The sequence below is a fragment of the Dama dama genome, chromosome 9, assembly GCF_033118175.1.
Source record: "Dama dama isolate Ldn47 chromosome 9, ASM3311817v1, whole genome shotgun sequence".
Classification (NCBI taxonomy): Eukaryota; Metazoa; Chordata; class Mammalia; order Artiodactyla; family Cervidae; genus Dama; species Dama dama.
Window position 1 is genome coordinate 84,086,880 of NC_083689.1, and position 17,473 is coordinate 84,104,352.

Below are 17,473 nucleotides of genomic sequence, written 5' to 3' on the forward strand. Positions count from 1 at the left end.
TCTTTGGATATCTGGCATTCAAATTCACCCAGAGAGAGAATCTGATTAGTTCAGCCTGTCACCATCCTTGCTCAAAAGCTTTTGTAGTAGCCTCTAAATGGACTGCTTTTGTATCAAGCATCAGTCCTTGGACCAGTTAACTGTGACCAGGGCAGGGTCACCTGGCAGAAAGCATGAATCTCCATGCCCAGGGAATCCCCCTGCAGCTGCTTTTCTCAGAAAGACATCATGCATATGACAGACCTTCAGAGTGGAAGGGCCTAGTTAGTATGGGAAAGTTTTAGATTTTTATTCATGCTCACTAAAGGGGTCAACACTTGTATTGCCACAAATACAGGTCTTGACATTGGTCATTGAAATGACAGAGCACCACAAATGCAGCTCAAAGTAGTATGTGTTGGCAGCAAAGATTTCTTGGCCTTTACACTCAAATACAACAGTGAGTGACTCCAGCCAGAAATGCGTAGCTGGTGGGGCATATGGTATGTGACCTAGATTTCCCAAATCATTTCAGCCTGGAGATAGGACATCAACATCAATAGCCAAATAGCATTCGTCAAAGTTTATCATTGTGTGCTCAGAAGGAACCATTTTTGTTCTTTTGTTTTTTTTCACTGATGGAGCTTGCATGTCCCAGGGGGCTTCTCCCTTGTGCTTGGAGAACTAACCCTGTTGACTACCATGGCATGTCTGAATTCTCTCCCTCTTTTGTCTTGATTCCTGGTGATGAAGATCCTGGTGGCAGCTGTGCCTCCCACCAAAAACACCACCACAGCTGCTTCTGCCGCTGCCGCTGCCTGCAGAAAAAGATGTCACAAGATCTACCCCAAGTGTAACTCGGCCCAAGTAAGGACTTGACAAACAGCCACAGCTGCAGCAAACTCTGCTTCCACTAATGTTGCTGCTTTCATGGTCAGTAATGTCACCACGGGAGAACTATCAATAACCTCAGATATGCAGATGACACCACCCTTATGGCAGAAAGTGAAGAGGAACTAAAAAGCCTCTTGATGAGAGTGAAAAAGTTGGCTTAAAGCTCAACATTCAGAAAACTAAGATCATGGCATCTGGTCCCATCACTTCATGGGAAATAGATGGGGAAACAGTGTAAACAGTGGCAGACTTTTATTTTTTTGGGCTCCAAAATCACTGCAGATGGTGACTGCAGCCGTGAAATTAAAAGACGCTTACTCCTTGGAAGGAAAGTTATGACCAACCTAGACAGCATATTAAAAAGCAGAGACATTACTTTGCCAACAAAGGTCCGTCTGGTCAAGGCTATGGTTTTTCCAGGGGTCATGTATGGATGTGAGAATTGGACTGTGAAGAAAGCTGAGTGCTGAAGAATTGATGCTTTTGCACTGTGGTGTTGGAGAAGACTCTTGAGTCCCTTGGACTGCAAGGAGATCCACCAGTCCATCCTAAAGGAGATCAGTCCTGAATATTCATTGGAAGGACTGATGCTGAAGCTGAAACTCCAATACTTTGGCCACCTCATGCGAAGAGTTGATTCATTGGAAAAGACCCTGATGCTGGGAGGGATTGGGGGCAGGAGGAGAAGGGGACGACAGAGGATGAGATGGCTGGATGGCATCACTAACTCTATGGACATGAGTTTGAGTAAACTCTGGGAGTTGGTGATGGACAGGGAAGCCTGGTGTGCTGCGATTCATGGGGTCGCAAAGTCGGACACAACTGAGCGACTGAGCTCAACTGAACTGCAAGTCACCATGAATAGTGCCACTCCTGATGCCTGTGGGCCAGCTGCCTTGCACACATAATACCCCAGAGATATTTTAGAAAGACTAGCTTTTTAACTTCTACTTGTTCTTCCACTCAAATTTTATCCTCCATAAACTTGGCCATGAGGCTATAGGAACCAAGCCAGAGTATAATCTAGGTGACAAATTGTGTCCAGCGTCATCCCTCCCTTCCAATATCAGTTCACTGGCTCTTCTCCATCTCATGGCTTTGGAATGAGTTCTTTCTCGCAAACATCTTGGTACCTCCTATGTATAGGAATAAGGCCTCAAGAATCTCACCAACTGCAGAGTAATTAGCCACTTCTAAGGAATTAGCTATACCTTGTTATGTGATTAAGTAATTTTTAGAGGTCATCCAGATTAAAAGGTACAATCTATAAGTATGTGTTTAAGGAGATTAGGGATATCTTAATATATATGATTGAACAAGAATCCAAATTCCATCAGTTGTATTCTTTCTAGTCTAAAGAAAGAAAGAGGAGGTAGGTGGTCTTCCTGGATTACAGAAATGGAAAGACCAAGATGCAGAAATGTTTACATGTACTCAGCATCATCCAGAAGAAGAAGATGCTGAATCTGGCAGACAAAGATATCCCAATCATTTCCAATGAATAGTCTATATTAGTATAAAAAATAGCTCCTCCTTCTTCACCAGGTTGTTCATTGTTCAGTCACTAAGCCATGTCTGACTCTTTTGTGACCCCATGGACTGTAGCCTGCTAGGCTCCTCTGTCTATGGGATTTCCCAGGCAAGAATACTGGAGTGGATTGCCATTTCCATCTCCAGGGGATCTTCCCAAACCAGGGATCAAAATCATGTCTCCCACATTGGCAGGCGGATTCTTTGCCACTGAGCCACCAGGGAAGCCCTTCACCATAGCCTGAGTAAAATACTTCCTCAAGATTATTCATGTACTTGCTCTATTTTCGTGTTCACCAAAACATTCTTGTGGAGTATTAAATGCATTTATTTTGGACATTAATAAACTGGGGACACTGCAGGGGAATCTGTCCTCATCTTTAGGGTTGGACACTAAAGTAGTTCTCTGTGTAATGTTGAGTAAATGCACACTATATTTACTGACTATATCCTACTTTAAAGTTTCAGGAAGTTACTCAAAGTGAAGTCTTTACTGGGAATTATGGGTACTCTCAATTCATAAACATCGTTATCTCCCCAAATTCACATTTTTGTATATGATACTTACTTTAAGTGGGAAATTAGAGAGACATCACTCAGTTTCTTTGAAAATAATAATTTTTCTAAAACTACAGAGAATGTGCCTTTTGTGAAAAAAACGTATTTATGCTGTCTTTTTATTTCCCCTAGGGCTATTAAACACTGTGTGCTAGTCCTTTATCAGAAGTGTTTACACAGCATGATTTTGTTTATTTAGATGCTTCTAGAGTGTAAAATTATGGGTTTGGTGGTTTGCAGCTAGAATTTGCTTCCCCACTTCCATTCTTGCTTTTACTTGAATTTTGAAGGGTTTTTGGGGTTTTTTTGGTATATTTTTGTTTTTGTCTGTAGAGCAGATAAAGAGTATGTAAACTCCCCAACGAACTCTCCACAGATTGATAGTTGGGGAGAATTCCTCTCCATTTCAGAGCTGCACAGTTTTCAAGTCAAGTCATATAAAAGGAGCATGACTTGGGTCAGGCTGGGGATTGGCCTTGAAATGTCTGTAGCTCTGCCGCAACGCAGTATTTGTCTGCTTGCCCTTCTCCTGTCCCAGAAGAGATTCTATTCTCTTTTTAATTTAGGGTGCGTCTTAGGAAGGCTGATTGGCTCAATGCTGTGGAGAATATCAGTTTCAATTCATTTTCTTTACATGAGTCAAATATAAACCTACTTTGGAAGAAAAATCTAGAGCTGAGTTGTTTATTCTTCTCAATGGGTGTGTTGCTCTTGCAGTCTCTCACAGGGAAACAGTAGCCTTTGTCAGTTTCTTAAACTGCTCTCAGCTCATCCTGACTTATGATTTCTACACTCAGACTCTTCAGAGCTACAGTTAATTTGCCTTTCAGAAGTCTACATTAAGTTACAATTATTGAATTTAACTCAAATATGCACAGATTTTATTTTTGTTTTGTTTTAGAGGGCTGAGAGATCTGGTTTTTTTGTTTTGTTTTGTTTTCAGTTTTTGGTTGCAACTAACAGAAAATGATCTAGAACTAAGCCAGGCAACCAAAAGAGGAAAGGGGAGTTACTGGTTCATGGAGACTAAGAATTGAAGAAACATAACGGATATAAATGCATCTGGGCCAGAAGTCAACGGGAAGTGTCCAGTCCACCTGGATTTTGCAAGGTCTCTCTCGTTCTCCTTCTCCTCCTCCCCCTTTCCCTCCCCATGACTCTCCTAGGCTCCTCTTGGGGATTGCCTTCGTTCTCCTTCACTGAACTCTTAACTTCTCCATGGGGCAAGAAACCATGATGGCTTTTCATTTCCCATTGTGGGATTCCTGTGTACCAGAGGGTACTGAGTCTCTGCTTGGTGGTTAAAACTGCTCAGGGGAGAGTTTTGAATGGCTCTGCTGGGAAGGTGCCCATCTCTGAACTAATCCAAGTACTAGTCAGCAGTGCTGCCTTGTAAGAATTTGGTGGTTTCCATGGGAACCATGGGTTGGATGAGGAGGGAAGGAAGGAGGAGGAACAAGTCCCCCAAAAGGGTGGGGAGTATGGGTGCTTGGCATCCACAAAAAGGAAACGATGTGTGCCTGTTTGAGACTGTGGCACAGCTATAGGTGCACAAGGGCTTTCCTTTTCCTTATTTGAATGAGTTAGCTGGCATGTTTGTCACTGCCCCACATTCACTCCCAAGACTGGGTTTTCCCCCTTTGAAGCATGTGGGGGAAAAAATAGGCTTACTTGTCTGTTCAGTTCAGTTCAGTCGCTCAATGTCTGACTCTTTATGACCCCATGGACTGCAGCATGCCAGGCTTTCCTGTCCATCATCAACTCCCAGAACCTATTCAAACTCATGTCCATCAAGTCGGTGATGCCATCCAACCATTTCATCTTCTGTCATCCCCTTTTCCTCCTACCTTCAATCTTTCCCAGCATCAGGGTCTTTTCCAATGAGTTAGTTCTCCACATCAGGTGGCCAAAGTATTGAAGTTTCAGCTTCAACATCGGTCCTTCCAATGAATATTCAGGATTGACTGTTTGGGTCTCCTTGCTATCCAAGAGACTCTCAAGAATCTTCTCCAACACCACAGTTCAAAAGCATCAATTCCTCGGTGCTCAGCTTTCTTTATAGTCCAACTCTCACATCCATACATGACTACTGGAAAAACCATAGCTTTGACTAGATGGACATTTGTTGGCAAAGTAATGTCTCTGCTTTTTAATTCGTCTAGGTTGGTCATAGCTTTTCCTCCAAAGACTAAGTGTCTTTTAATTTCATGGCTGCAGTCACCATCTGCAGTGATTTTGGAGCCAAAAAATTAAGTCTCTCACTGTTTCCATTGTTTCCCCATCTATTTGCCATGAAGTGATGGGACCAGATGCCTTAATCTTAGTTTTCTGAATGTGAAAGCCAACTTTTTCACTCTCCTCTTTCACTTTCATCGAGTCTCTTTAGTTCTTCTTCACTTTCTGCCATAAAGGTGGTATCATCTGCTTATCTGAGGTTATTGATATTTCTCCCAGCAATCTTGATTCCAGCTTGTGCTTCATCCAGCCTGGCATTTCACATAATGTACTCTGCATGTAAGTTAAATAAGCTGAGTGACAATATAGAGCCTGACGTACTCCTTTCCCAATTTGGAACCAATCTGTTGTTCCACATCCAGTTCTAACTGTTGCTTCTTGACCTGCATACAGATTTCTCAGGAGGCAGTTCAGGTGTTCTGGTATCCCCATCTTTTTAAGAATTTTCCACAGTTTGTTGTGATCCACACAATCAAAGCCTTTGGCATAGTCAATAAAGCAAAAGTAGATGTTTTTCTGGATCTTTTGCTTTTTCAATGATCCAGTGGATGTTGGCAATTTGATCTCTGGTTCCTCTGCCTTTTCTAAATCCAGCTTGGACATCTAGAAGTTCATGGTTCATGTACTGTTGAGGCCTGCCTTGGAGAATTTTGAGTATTACTTAGCTAGCATGTGAGATGAGTGCAATTGTGCAGTAGTTTGAACATTCTTTGGCATTGCCTTTCTTTGGGATTGGAATGAAAACTGACCTTTAACAGTCCTGTGGCCACTGCTGAGTTTTCCAAATTTGCTGGCATATTGAGTGCAGCACTTTCACAGCATCATCTTTTGGGATTTGAAATAGCTCAACGGGAATTCCATCACTTCCACTAACTTTATTCATAAGGCCCACTTGACTTCACATTCCAGGATGTCTGGCTTTAGGTGAGTGATCACATCATCATGGTTTTCTGGGCCATGAAAATCTTTTTGTATAGTTCTTCTGTGTATTCTACAATAATTAAGATCTTTTTTGTAATGTTGGATAAGTTATTCAAATAAATTAACTGTTTTTACTTCATGAATTTGTCAGTTGATTGGTTGATCCTGTACCCACAAAGAAGTTTGAAGTGGTTTAAAGGAAACACATTCAAGGCTCCTTAAATTGTGTGTGATATTACAAAAGAAAAACAAATTTTTCACATAGCCATGCTGAAAATAAACTGTGACCTCAGTCACACAATCGTTCCTGAAACCCACCCTTCAGAAGTCTCATAAAACTGCCATTTGGGTTACTTCTCATTTTTTCTGACTTTAAAGGTTATGTAAGCATCGTGCAGCCCATGGTTCATCCAAATGCTGGACAAAGGAAAACTTCAGAAATCTCCTAGGAATTTCCTCTGGTTGTAAATTAATAGAAAGGATGGAATTTTTGACAGTCAATGGATAAATTTAACAAATGATTACTCATTAAAAATATAAACAGAAAGAAGTTAAAGCCACCCTGACTTTGAGAATTGGCCTCACCAGCAAGATTTTTTTCCCCATTTTCTTCCCCTTTTGCTCTTACTTAGATGGCTTTAGACCAAAACGCACTGTTGGAAATGGAACAAACCAGTTATCTCTGCACAAGCTTCCTGCTTTCCTTTCCACAGCCTCCATCATTGAATTCTTACCTTCAGATAGGCAGAGAGACATTTTCTACCAGAGGGCAATTTGGCTATACTTTAGCCATGCAGTCTACAGACATTTATTGAAAGCCTGCTTGGTACCAGTGATGGTTCTGGATGCTGGATTACAGTGCCGAACTGTCAGGACAAAGGCCAGTCTTCATAAAGCTCATAATATTCTCTAGTTTCTCTTCCTCCTCCTGCTATCGAAATTTTGTCCTTGAATTTCTCTTTTTACTTGATCTCCTTTGATCATCACATAGTGTTCCATGTGTATAACTTCCTAATCTATAGCTTTGTGTTTTAGAGTCCCACAGATCTAATGGTATGTAAAACATGCCTGCATTTCTGGTTACCACGTCAAGTTCAATATGTCCCGAAAAATGAATCGCCATCATCTACCTTCAGTGTCCTCCTTCCCTTACTTTTGATCATTTCAGTCCCATTATCCCTAGCCCATCACTCAGACTTAAAATCTCAAACATCATTGCAATGGCTTTAACAGGTCCTTTTGCTCCCATTATTTCCTCTCTCTTTGATCCAGATTAAATGTTGGTGTCAGAGGAAAAACTCATAATGAAAACCAATCAATAATTCAGATCACATATAGGAATGAACTTAGTAAGTTGTAAAACTGTACTATGTTAGTTCTTTTCCATGTTCATTATTATGTTACTACCCAGCTGAGGAGTTTTCAGTGACTATCTGCACTTTTTTTTAAACAAAGGCTTTTTTTTTTAAATTAAAGTATAGCTAATTTACAATGTTGTGTTAGTTTTCAGGTGTACAATTCCGTCATACATATATATATGCATATATACATATTTTTCATATTCTTTTCCATTATATTACTAATTTATTACAGAATATTGAATCTAGTTCCCTGTGATATATAGTACCTGTACTTCTCAAATAAATTCTAAACTCTTGGACTGGACATTTGAGACCCTATAAGATCCACTGCTTGTGTGTTTTTCACTTATTTGCTTTTGCACTTTTTATGCATTGGACAACTGAAATTGTTCACTGTTCTTTCATAGCCTCATTGAAGAGCCTCCTCACTCATGCTTGCTTTGTCCTGGAACACCTGTCTTCCAATCCATCCTTCCATGTCTCTCTCCTTGAGACCAACAATTGAATTCTGCCAGGAGGAGAGGCCCTAAGCGTGGGAGTAATGGAATTCCACGGGGCATAGGATAACTGTGGCTTCAGGGACTAGTTAATATAAATCTTTGTTTGAAAGTGCCAGGCATGAAAAGCCTACGAAGAAGTATTCTAATTTAGAGGGAGGGAGTGGGCAAAAAGTTTTATGGAACGTGAGCAGTAGGATGCCAGTGAGTACTTTCAAAAGTGGGAACAATGTTGATGTATGGCAGAAACCAACACAATATTGTAAGGCAATTAGCCCCCAATTAAAAATTGGTAAATATTTTAAAAATAAGTAAATAAAAATAGAGAATCTCAAAAAAAAAGAAGTGGGAATAGAGGTTGGAGTCTGGATGTTTGGACAATCTGGAGTTTTGATGTCAAGAGTCGTGGGAGGATGAGTTAGGAGATACAGTCATTTGCAAGAGGGGATGGGGTGAGGGGAGGAACAGCTGCAGTGACCGAGGACATATGAGAGCTGCTTTGGAAAATTCTCAAGCCTCAGGTCCTTCTGAGTCTCTCCCAGTAGATTCATATCTATCTCCATTGTGGATTTGCCCGAGATCTGAGAGCTAATAAAGCCTCTTCTGAATCACATAAACTGGCCACACCATTTTCAATAAAGAGAAAGTTGAATAAATTAAATTCTACCCTTCTTTGTGTGTGTGGTTCATTTAACTTGCACAGACAAAGGACAATTGAAATCTGGAAAATTCCCAAGGACTTATTTTTTTGTGCTTGTCAGCATACCTGAGTAAAACCAAACTCCTAAGCATTATCTAATCTAACTTTACAGGTGGCTTCAGGGAGAAATAAATATCTGAATGCTCAGGGGCAAGTCAAGTGTAAAATATGCTTTGTGAAAATGCCTGGTGAATTTTGACATGACATGCTTTATTATAATAATGAATGATCTGATAGTAAAGGGCCCTCAGGCTTTTGAGGCTCATTGGTGTCAATTTGGGGAAGAAGGGCAAAGGATTGTATTTTCAAGCTTTGCTGTTATGCTTTATTTTGGAAGTCTTTTTAGAAGTGTTCATAATTTATTATTCAATAAGAGCAACAAAAAATAGATCTGCCATAGAATTTTTATATGAAAGATCTAAAATTATCATCAAGCTATAAATTTATCTCATGATATTTAGTCTGTGTCAACTCAACTTTGAAAATGAATATAGAAAAGTTAGAATTTTACTTCCTGGTTATTCATATCAACTTTATTAATATTTGTGACAGATTCTCAAATTTGACATTTCTTACACTGATCTCCTGATCTTCTTCCATCAGGCTGCTTTACCTGAAGACATACATGTCCAGCTCAGTAAATGGTGACTCCATCCTTACAGTTGTTCAGGCCACGAACATGGAGTCAGCCCTGACTTCTCTCTTTTGTATGTCCAACATTCAAATGATCAGCATATCCTATTGATTCCATCTTCACAATAGAGACAGAATCCAACCAATTACCTTTCAGATCCTTCATCACCTGCTTCCTGGTCCAAGCAACCATCATCTATGCCCTGTTCATTACAGTAGCCCTATCCTTCTTTTGGCCTTCCTGCTTCACTCTTCCTCCATATAATCTACTCTCAAAAGAGTAGCCAATTCAGTTCGGAGTGATCCTTTAAAATCTTGTATTCCTCTACTTAAAACTTTTCAGTATTCTCCCATTTCTCCCAAAGTAAAGGTCCGTCAACATTTTTCAAAGCCTCCCAGCCCCTGCGAAATCTACCCCCTGATCTCATCATCCCATTTACCTCTCTGGCCTCACCTCCAGGAGCTCTCTCCCCTGCTGAGCTATGGCCACATTGCCTTCCTCACTCCTCTCTATTCTCCACATACTAGTAGTAACCTCTGTGACTCTTCCCTCCAAGCTGAGTTTTCTGTTCCTGACCCCCTAGAAGCTCCATCCCCAGCATCAGAATCGCCAACCTTGAAGCTAGCAGTGGACAGTTATCAGGAGAAAACAGTTCCAACCATGCTCCTTTAAATTCTTCTATCAAAGTCACATGTTTCCTCTAGCATGACAAACAGCTGAATCACATGTGATGGAAAGAAAAGGGAAGATGGGGAGACCTAGTGGAACTAAAAAGTTATGAGAGCAAAGCCTTAAGCCACTGATGATATTAATTCCAATAGTATTTCATGTTACTTTATATTCTTAAGTTTCATTAAAGCTAGAAATTTCATATGAACCTTTCTATACCATTTAGAAGAGATGCTTCCCAGGTGGCACAGTGGTAAAGAATCTGCCTGCCAATGCAGGAGACACAAGAGACACGGGTTTGATCCCTGAGTTGGGAAGATCCCCTGGAGAAGGAAATAGCAACCCATTCCAGTATTCTTGGCTGGAAAATTCCATGGACAGAAGAGGCTAGTGGGCTACAGTCCATGCTGTTTGAAAGAGTAGAAGAGAAAGAAACACGAGTATATATACATGTTTAAAGACCATAGTTCCTAGGCACCCAACTAAAGCTCTTAGAGTGATTTCTCTTCCAGATTTTGGGAAATACTGGTCAGCTTTGGCAGGCTAAAATATTTCATCATCGATACCTCTAGCCTAAGCAAACAACTGAATTAAGATTACGAATTTTAAGGTCTTAGACACTGACCAAAAAATAAAAGAAACCAAACAGCCCCCAAAAATGCATGCTCTATGAGGTCCAGATTAGCAAGCACTGATGAAATTCACCAAAGCAAGCCTTGCTATTTTAAGTATGTAATTACACATTTTCTTAGTAAAACAAGACTGTCCACATAATTCATTTCTAGTGGCTTTTGAGCAGATTCAGGATAAAGATCAGATTTCCAAGACTGACTGCAAATATGCTCATCCTTTGGGAACACGGAAAAGGAAATCTAATGATGCAGAAATAGTCATAGAGCAGCCAGGAAAGAAAGAGACTTGGAGAAGCCCAGACTGGATGGCAAAAGTTACACCCAAAGAGCTTGAAGTCAGTAATCAAACACTTCCTTAAACTATGCTTGACGATTTCAAGGGGTGGGGAACTAAAAGAGTGACTGACATTGATCCTCACTTGTTTTTCAGATATATTGTGAATTTTGCTTGATTTCATCAGTAGAAGTACACATTACCTTTTATATTTTATGGTGAATTATTAGATTATTTTAAACTGATCAAATTTTGTCCAGAAATTGACATTCTTTTTCTATGAGTCCATATTTCTCAAACTCTTGGAGTTTCCTGAAATTCCTAGTAAGAATTCTAGATATCATAGTGTTAATTTTACTTCTTGTTAAAATTTTTTTACTTCCACTATCCATTCTAGATCCCCTTTACATTCCTTTTTTTTTTTTCTCATTCGTTTTATTGTTTTCCATTTTAATGGATGAATACAATTTTAGGATATTTAAAAATAAAAGTATTTACCTTTCTTGATTCCTCAATAGCAACACTTCTATTTATTTTTTTTGTTTCTTCTGTTGTTTCTTCCTATATCTCTATATTATGAATTTATCAGCTTTTGTTTTATTCATTATAGTCATAATCTACTATTACCTTATTTTGTTCTGTGTCAAGAAATACTTCTAGTTTTTTAATATGTGGTTTGTTATTGTTTAGCTAACACCTATTGAGGACTTTCTGTGGGTTAAGCACCATTACAAGTACTTTCTGTAAAGTAACTCATTTAAGCCTCACAAAACTATAAAATACATAATTATTATTATTTCTATCTTATAGAAAGGAAATTAAATTAAATAGAAATCAAGAAAATTTCTGGATTCATACAGCCAGTGAGAATTTTAGAGAGAGTGCTCCCAACAAACATGTAATACTATCTTTTTTGGTAGTCTATTCAGTCATTAACCACTTTTCACATTCTAATAAGAATACAAATAAAATCCATACAATACTAAGTAGTGTGCTATGGTTATACTTAGCTTCTTTTTTTTTTTTTTTTGGCTGCACCTTGCAACATGTGGAATCTTAGTTCCCTGACTGGGGATCAAACCCACACCCCCTGCATTGGTAACATGGAGGCTTAACCACTGGACCACTGGGGAAGTCCTATTCTTAATTTCTTATCTGATTTGTTTTCTTAGAGTTCCTGTGTGTTTTGTTTTGGTTTGTTTTGTTTCTTACTTTGTCTGCCCTTTCTGTCTCCTAGATGGTTTCAGTATCTCAAGAATAGTATTAAATTTTTTTTCCTTTAATACCTTTTCCCAACCCTTCCATTATCTTGCTCCAAGTTTTTCTGATTTCTCTCTAGGATGGATCACCACAGTCCTCTCCTAGACTGGATCACCTGTTTGTTGGACCTTACATTTTGTTCTTTTCTTGGTTTACTGTCTCATTGTTCTATAGCATGTCCTCAAGCAATATCCTAAGACATAGCATAGTACCTTTCAGGGGAGCTACATTTTTGAAGGTTTTTTAAAATGTGTCCTTCTTTGGACAGTTGGCTTGACTGCTTTTAGCATTTTAAGTTGAACATAATTCCCACTTAAAGCTTTGATGGCATTCCTCCATTATTTTCTAGCATTCAGAATGGTTGACTGGATAACCAGCGCCAAACTTAAACACTCGTTATTTTGTTCATGTGCTATTTCTTCTCCTTGGAAGTTACTAGGATAATCTTTCCCCATGATATTCTGAAAATCTGTGACAATACAACAGTGTGGGCTCTAATATTTGATGTACTGGGGACTCCCTGGACTTATTTAGTCTGAAGAGTTTTGTCTTCTACTCTAGGAAATCTCCGCTCTTGTTTCTTCCCTTCTATCTTCCCTGTTCTCTTTCTAAAATGCCTATGAACAGGATGTTGCGCTTCTGAATAAGTATATATGTGAATATATGTCTTACAACTTTTCTCTCATATTTTCTGTCTTTTTAGCATTTGGGTTTTTATTCTAGAAAATTCACTCAACAATCTTCTAACCACTCATTTTTTTACTTTCTCTGTTTTAGTTTCAGACAACATATTTTAAAGTACCTAGAGCTCCTTTTGTTCTCTCCTTTTCCTTTTTCATTGCATCCTGTTTTGTTGATGGGTGCAGAGCCTTCTCTAATTTCTCTGATACAGATTAGAAGAGTGTTTTCCTGAATTCTGCATTAACTATCTCCTCTGGGATCATTTGTTTTTTCCTATTTGTTAATTTTGATCTTTCTCTTTTGTTGTTGTTGCAAGCTTTTCTCATATTCAGTGTCCCTTGCTTTTCAATTAGAGTTAAGCGTGAGACCACAGAAGTCAGTCTGTGAGCTCTCTGGTGGTCGTGGGGCTTGTCAACTGGCCAGCTCTCACACTGGGGACTTTAAAGTGACAGAACAGGGCCATTTGCCCCAGGGCTTTTCCTGGCTGTCTTGGTTCTCCTTAGATTGTTCATTCAGGACAGTGAGAAAGTATCTTCCCCCTTTTTTCCTTGGTTTGCTTGTTTGTTTAAAGAGTGCTGCCTGGCTTCTAGGACCTCTGTGTGCAGGGGACCCAAAGGCTATGGCAGGGTGGTCAATATTCTGCTCTTCAATTGTTAATTGTCCCCCCATCCTTTGTCCCTGCTTCACCCCTACTCTCCCCTGCCCCTGTGATCCTAAGAGCCACATTCTCCAGTGCTGTGCAAAACTAACAGGTTTCCATCTGTCCTGTAGCTCTCCATTCCCCTTTCAGGCTTCAGCATCCTCTCCTCCAAATCAACCAATCCCAATCATCCTTGGACTTCTAGGAAAGTATTGAAATCTGATGACGGCTCCCTTCTCATTCTCTCCAATGTTGAGAGTTTATACTTTCACTATTAGTGTTACGATTCTACGGTCTTCACTAACAGAATGTGCTAAGTGTTGTGGTTTGGCTGTTGGACATTTTATGTAAGCCCTTTTTTCTCCAAAATATACCTCTCTTCAGCCTTTCAGTACTGAAGATATCCCTTTCCAGGTCTTCTGATTCTTCCCTCACTATGTAATGAGGCTCAGTTATGGGTTGTTTTTAGGAAGCTCTGAGTGATTAGAATATGAAGCCAGGGCTGGAAGGACTGCCCTTGCCATAAGCACAGGGGAGGCAAGCTGTAGTCCATCTCAGTGTTGATAGATGTCTCTGCGTGACCTATTTCAAAATTTTCTGCTTTGGTAGACATTTTTGAAAGACTTACTTGGTAATATATTAAGTCACCAGCTAAAGTTGAGAAAGTGCCATATCAAGCAACTGAAGTGTTATCATCAAGTTCTGCTACTTGTCACATACAAGTAACTGTGTGCGTAATAGTTATAGGGTCAGGATGTTGCCAACTCCTGCTTTTCCATGGTACAATAGGACAGAAAATCCTCCTGTGATGCTCAGCCACAGGAATGTGGGTCTCTGTGGCCACTAAAGCAATAAAGTCACGTTATGTCACTTTTCAACTTCCCATAAGAAGTATGTATTCCTATATTAAGAATCTATCCCAGTTCAATTAATTCTGCCAGTAAATTGCAAGTGTGCTCAGTCGTTCAGTCGTGCCCAACTCTTTGGGATCCCATGGACTGTAGCCCACCAGGCTCCTCTGTCCATGGAATTCTCCAGCCAAGATTACCGGAGTGGGCTGACATGCTCTTCTCCAGGGGATCTTCCCGACCCAGTGATCAAACTCGAGTCTCTTGCATTGCAGGCAGATTCTGTACTCACTGACCCACCTGGGAAGCCTGCCAGTAAATTACCAGTATGATAAGGGTCCGCAAAATACTATTGGAAACATGCATTTTTTTTGAAACATGCATTTTTAATATGTAAGTTTATAAAACTTCTTGAAGTGTGATTGTGTTCCCTTGGCTTAAAAGCTCTAAGTCCCCTGCCCATGCCCCACTTTTACATTAAAGCTTCTAGTCCCTGGAAGATATGTGTTCCCATTTTGAAAGAATTTTGAAATTCTTGTGTGTATCACTTGATGACTTTATTAAAAATGCAAAATCCTGGGCCTCGAGCTCAGAAAAATTGATTTAGTAGGGGTGGACTATGGCCCAGGAATCTGCATTGAATAAATTGTGCAGATTATTCAAATGCAGGATGTGCTTGGATCTTCCTTTAAGAATCTCACTCTAAGGCGTACAGGAGAAAGAGGCAGATTAATTAACAAGCCAGTGTCTTTTGATAAATAAGAGAAAACAGGGCAGAGAAAATCAGTATGCGGTGGTCTCTAAAGGACTTGAGTCCCACTAGAGCTAAGTAGATGGTAATTCCTCAAGTTATACATGTAAATGTATAATTAAAAAGATATAAAAGTCATTCTCAGGATAGAAAAGCTCATTTACTTATATAAAGAACTTTTAATTATCACAGTGCCAAACTTTGAAATGACAGTGTTTTCATTTGCTTTGTGAAATACTAATTCTACAGAATCATGTTTCTTCTGCATACTGGATTGACATATCTCCCCAAACACAAAAGACACACAACCTCAATCTGCCCTTTAAAATAAATAGCAGTTTTCGCACTTGTCTCTTGCCGTCAGTCTTTCCCAGCTTCAGGGTCTTTTCCAATTAGTCAGCTCTTTGTATCAGGTGGGCAAAGTATTGCAGCTTCAGTTTTAGCATCAGTCCTTCCAACAAATATTCAGGGTTGATTTCCTTTAGGATTGACTGATTCGATCTCCTTGCAGTCCAAGGGTAGTGGGAGAAGGGGGCAACAGAGGATGAGATGTTTGGATGGCATCACCGACTCAATGGACATGAGTTTGAGCAAATTCCAGGAGATAGTGAAGAACAGGGAAGCCTGGCGTGCTGCAGTCCATGGAGTCGCAAAAGTCGGACATGACTTAAAAGACTGAACAACAATAACAATACATGTCTCTTCCCAAGAATATCTCTTAATCTCTGAACCTCTGTATATTTGTTCATTGTGTCAGGGCAAACTGCAATCTCAAAGACAGAAGTGAACAGGTAAACACGTTGAAACTAGAAGCTCTTCTTAGCTGTGAACTGTTTCACTGAGAGGAAAGATCACCAAAGGGAGCTATCTGGTTGAAGATAAGTATTCAAATAAAGTCAGTATTACATTCAAACTATTCATTTTATAAAGAACTTGAGCTACTTTTCACTATGTTATCATAAAAGTAAACAGGTAGAAACCTGCAGACTCAAACTGTGAGGGAAGTAAAAGTGACAGAAGCCTTTGTTGGTTCCTTAAGTAGCTTGCCCCCCTTCTTCCTCTTGTGTGCATATACTGACAAGCAGTTATGATTGCCTTACAGATATTCAATTCTGCTGGAAAGCTACTTACTCTGATTGAAAAGCCTAGCATAATGGAGCCCCAAGCAACCTCGCCCATATGCCAAGTGAAACTTTCCCTAAGCATGGCTGTCTTGCTCACTTCCACAATCCCAGACAAGGGTGGCTTCAAATCTGTTCACCACCCACACCATTCTTCTACTGGTTATAGCAAAAGCCCTAAACTTACTGCCCTTGTCCTCTGAATTGTCCCTTCTGACCTGCATTTCTCACCTGGCTGTCAATCTGTGGCCACTGTTTACTGGCTGACCCGTGGACTTAACTTAGCAAAGCTCAGATCGGCTCACCTTGCTGTTTTAAAGATATTTTGATCCCAAAATGATTAGCTACTTTTTACATTCAATGGGTAGAAATGTCCTCAATAATTAGGCTTGTCACACAAGAGGGAGGAGAAAATAGAGGCGGTGAAGGGAAAATAAAGGGGTCCCTGGATGTCTGCTGTGAGCCAGCACTGGTTCTGCATTTGAACCCCCCACCCTCCTCCTTCAATAGGGATGGAAATGGGTACAAGTCTTTTCATCCCATTATTTATCCTGTGATTCAGACTTCTTTTTTTTTTTTTGAAAAAAGGATCAGTTTACTTATAACATATTGTGGCCAAAAATAAAACCTAAATCAAGAGAAGTGCTAGTTCACTTATATTATATAGGGTGATGAGAATAGACACCACCTCATGCCAAGTAAGTAGCAGAATATCAGCCATCTTCATCCATTGAGAACGCATGTACTGAAGGCCTATTCCATGCCCGGCACTGAGTTGAAATAAAGGTCCCACTCTACTCACTTTGGCAGCACAGATACTAAAATTGGAATGAAACAAAGAAGATAAGGATGGCCACTGTGCAAGGATGGCATGCAAACCTGTAAAGCATTCTGTATTAAAAAAAAGAAAAGAGAGAGAGAGAGACCTCACTATTACATGCATATCAACCAAACTTTAAAAATGTAGTCTTAATTTCTACCTGCCACTTGAGTTTATTTACTGTAATTAAAAAAAAAAAAAAACAACAGTTTGTCATTTCTTGCCTTTTAGTATCACAAAAGAAGATTTTCTATGTTTTCAAAATCCTCTGTGATGGTTCATATATTACCATTTCTCAAACTATGGTTGGTTCATGCTGGGATGGAACTGCCATCCAGGGACTTAGAGTCTAGTTGTCAAAATATATTAATCAGAATACGATGATCTAACTTTGTAACCATGTTTGTGATCCTGTGTTGAGCTTCTTACCTAATAATGATAATTATTTCCTCTTTTTTCCCCTGGATA

General features: G+C 39.7%; 1 non-coding gene across 1 annotated transcript; it reads left to right on the plus strand.

Annotated features, from left to right (window-relative positions):
• The first annotated feature begins 16,979 nt into the window (after positions 1-16,979).
• Positions 16,980-17,086, plus strand: LOC133062995 (U6 spliceosomal RNA). The gene has a single exon (XR_009694312.1). It is a non-coding gene; the product is annotated as a U6 spliceosomal RNA (small nuclear RNA).
• Positions 17,087-17,473: the final 387 nt, after the last annotated feature.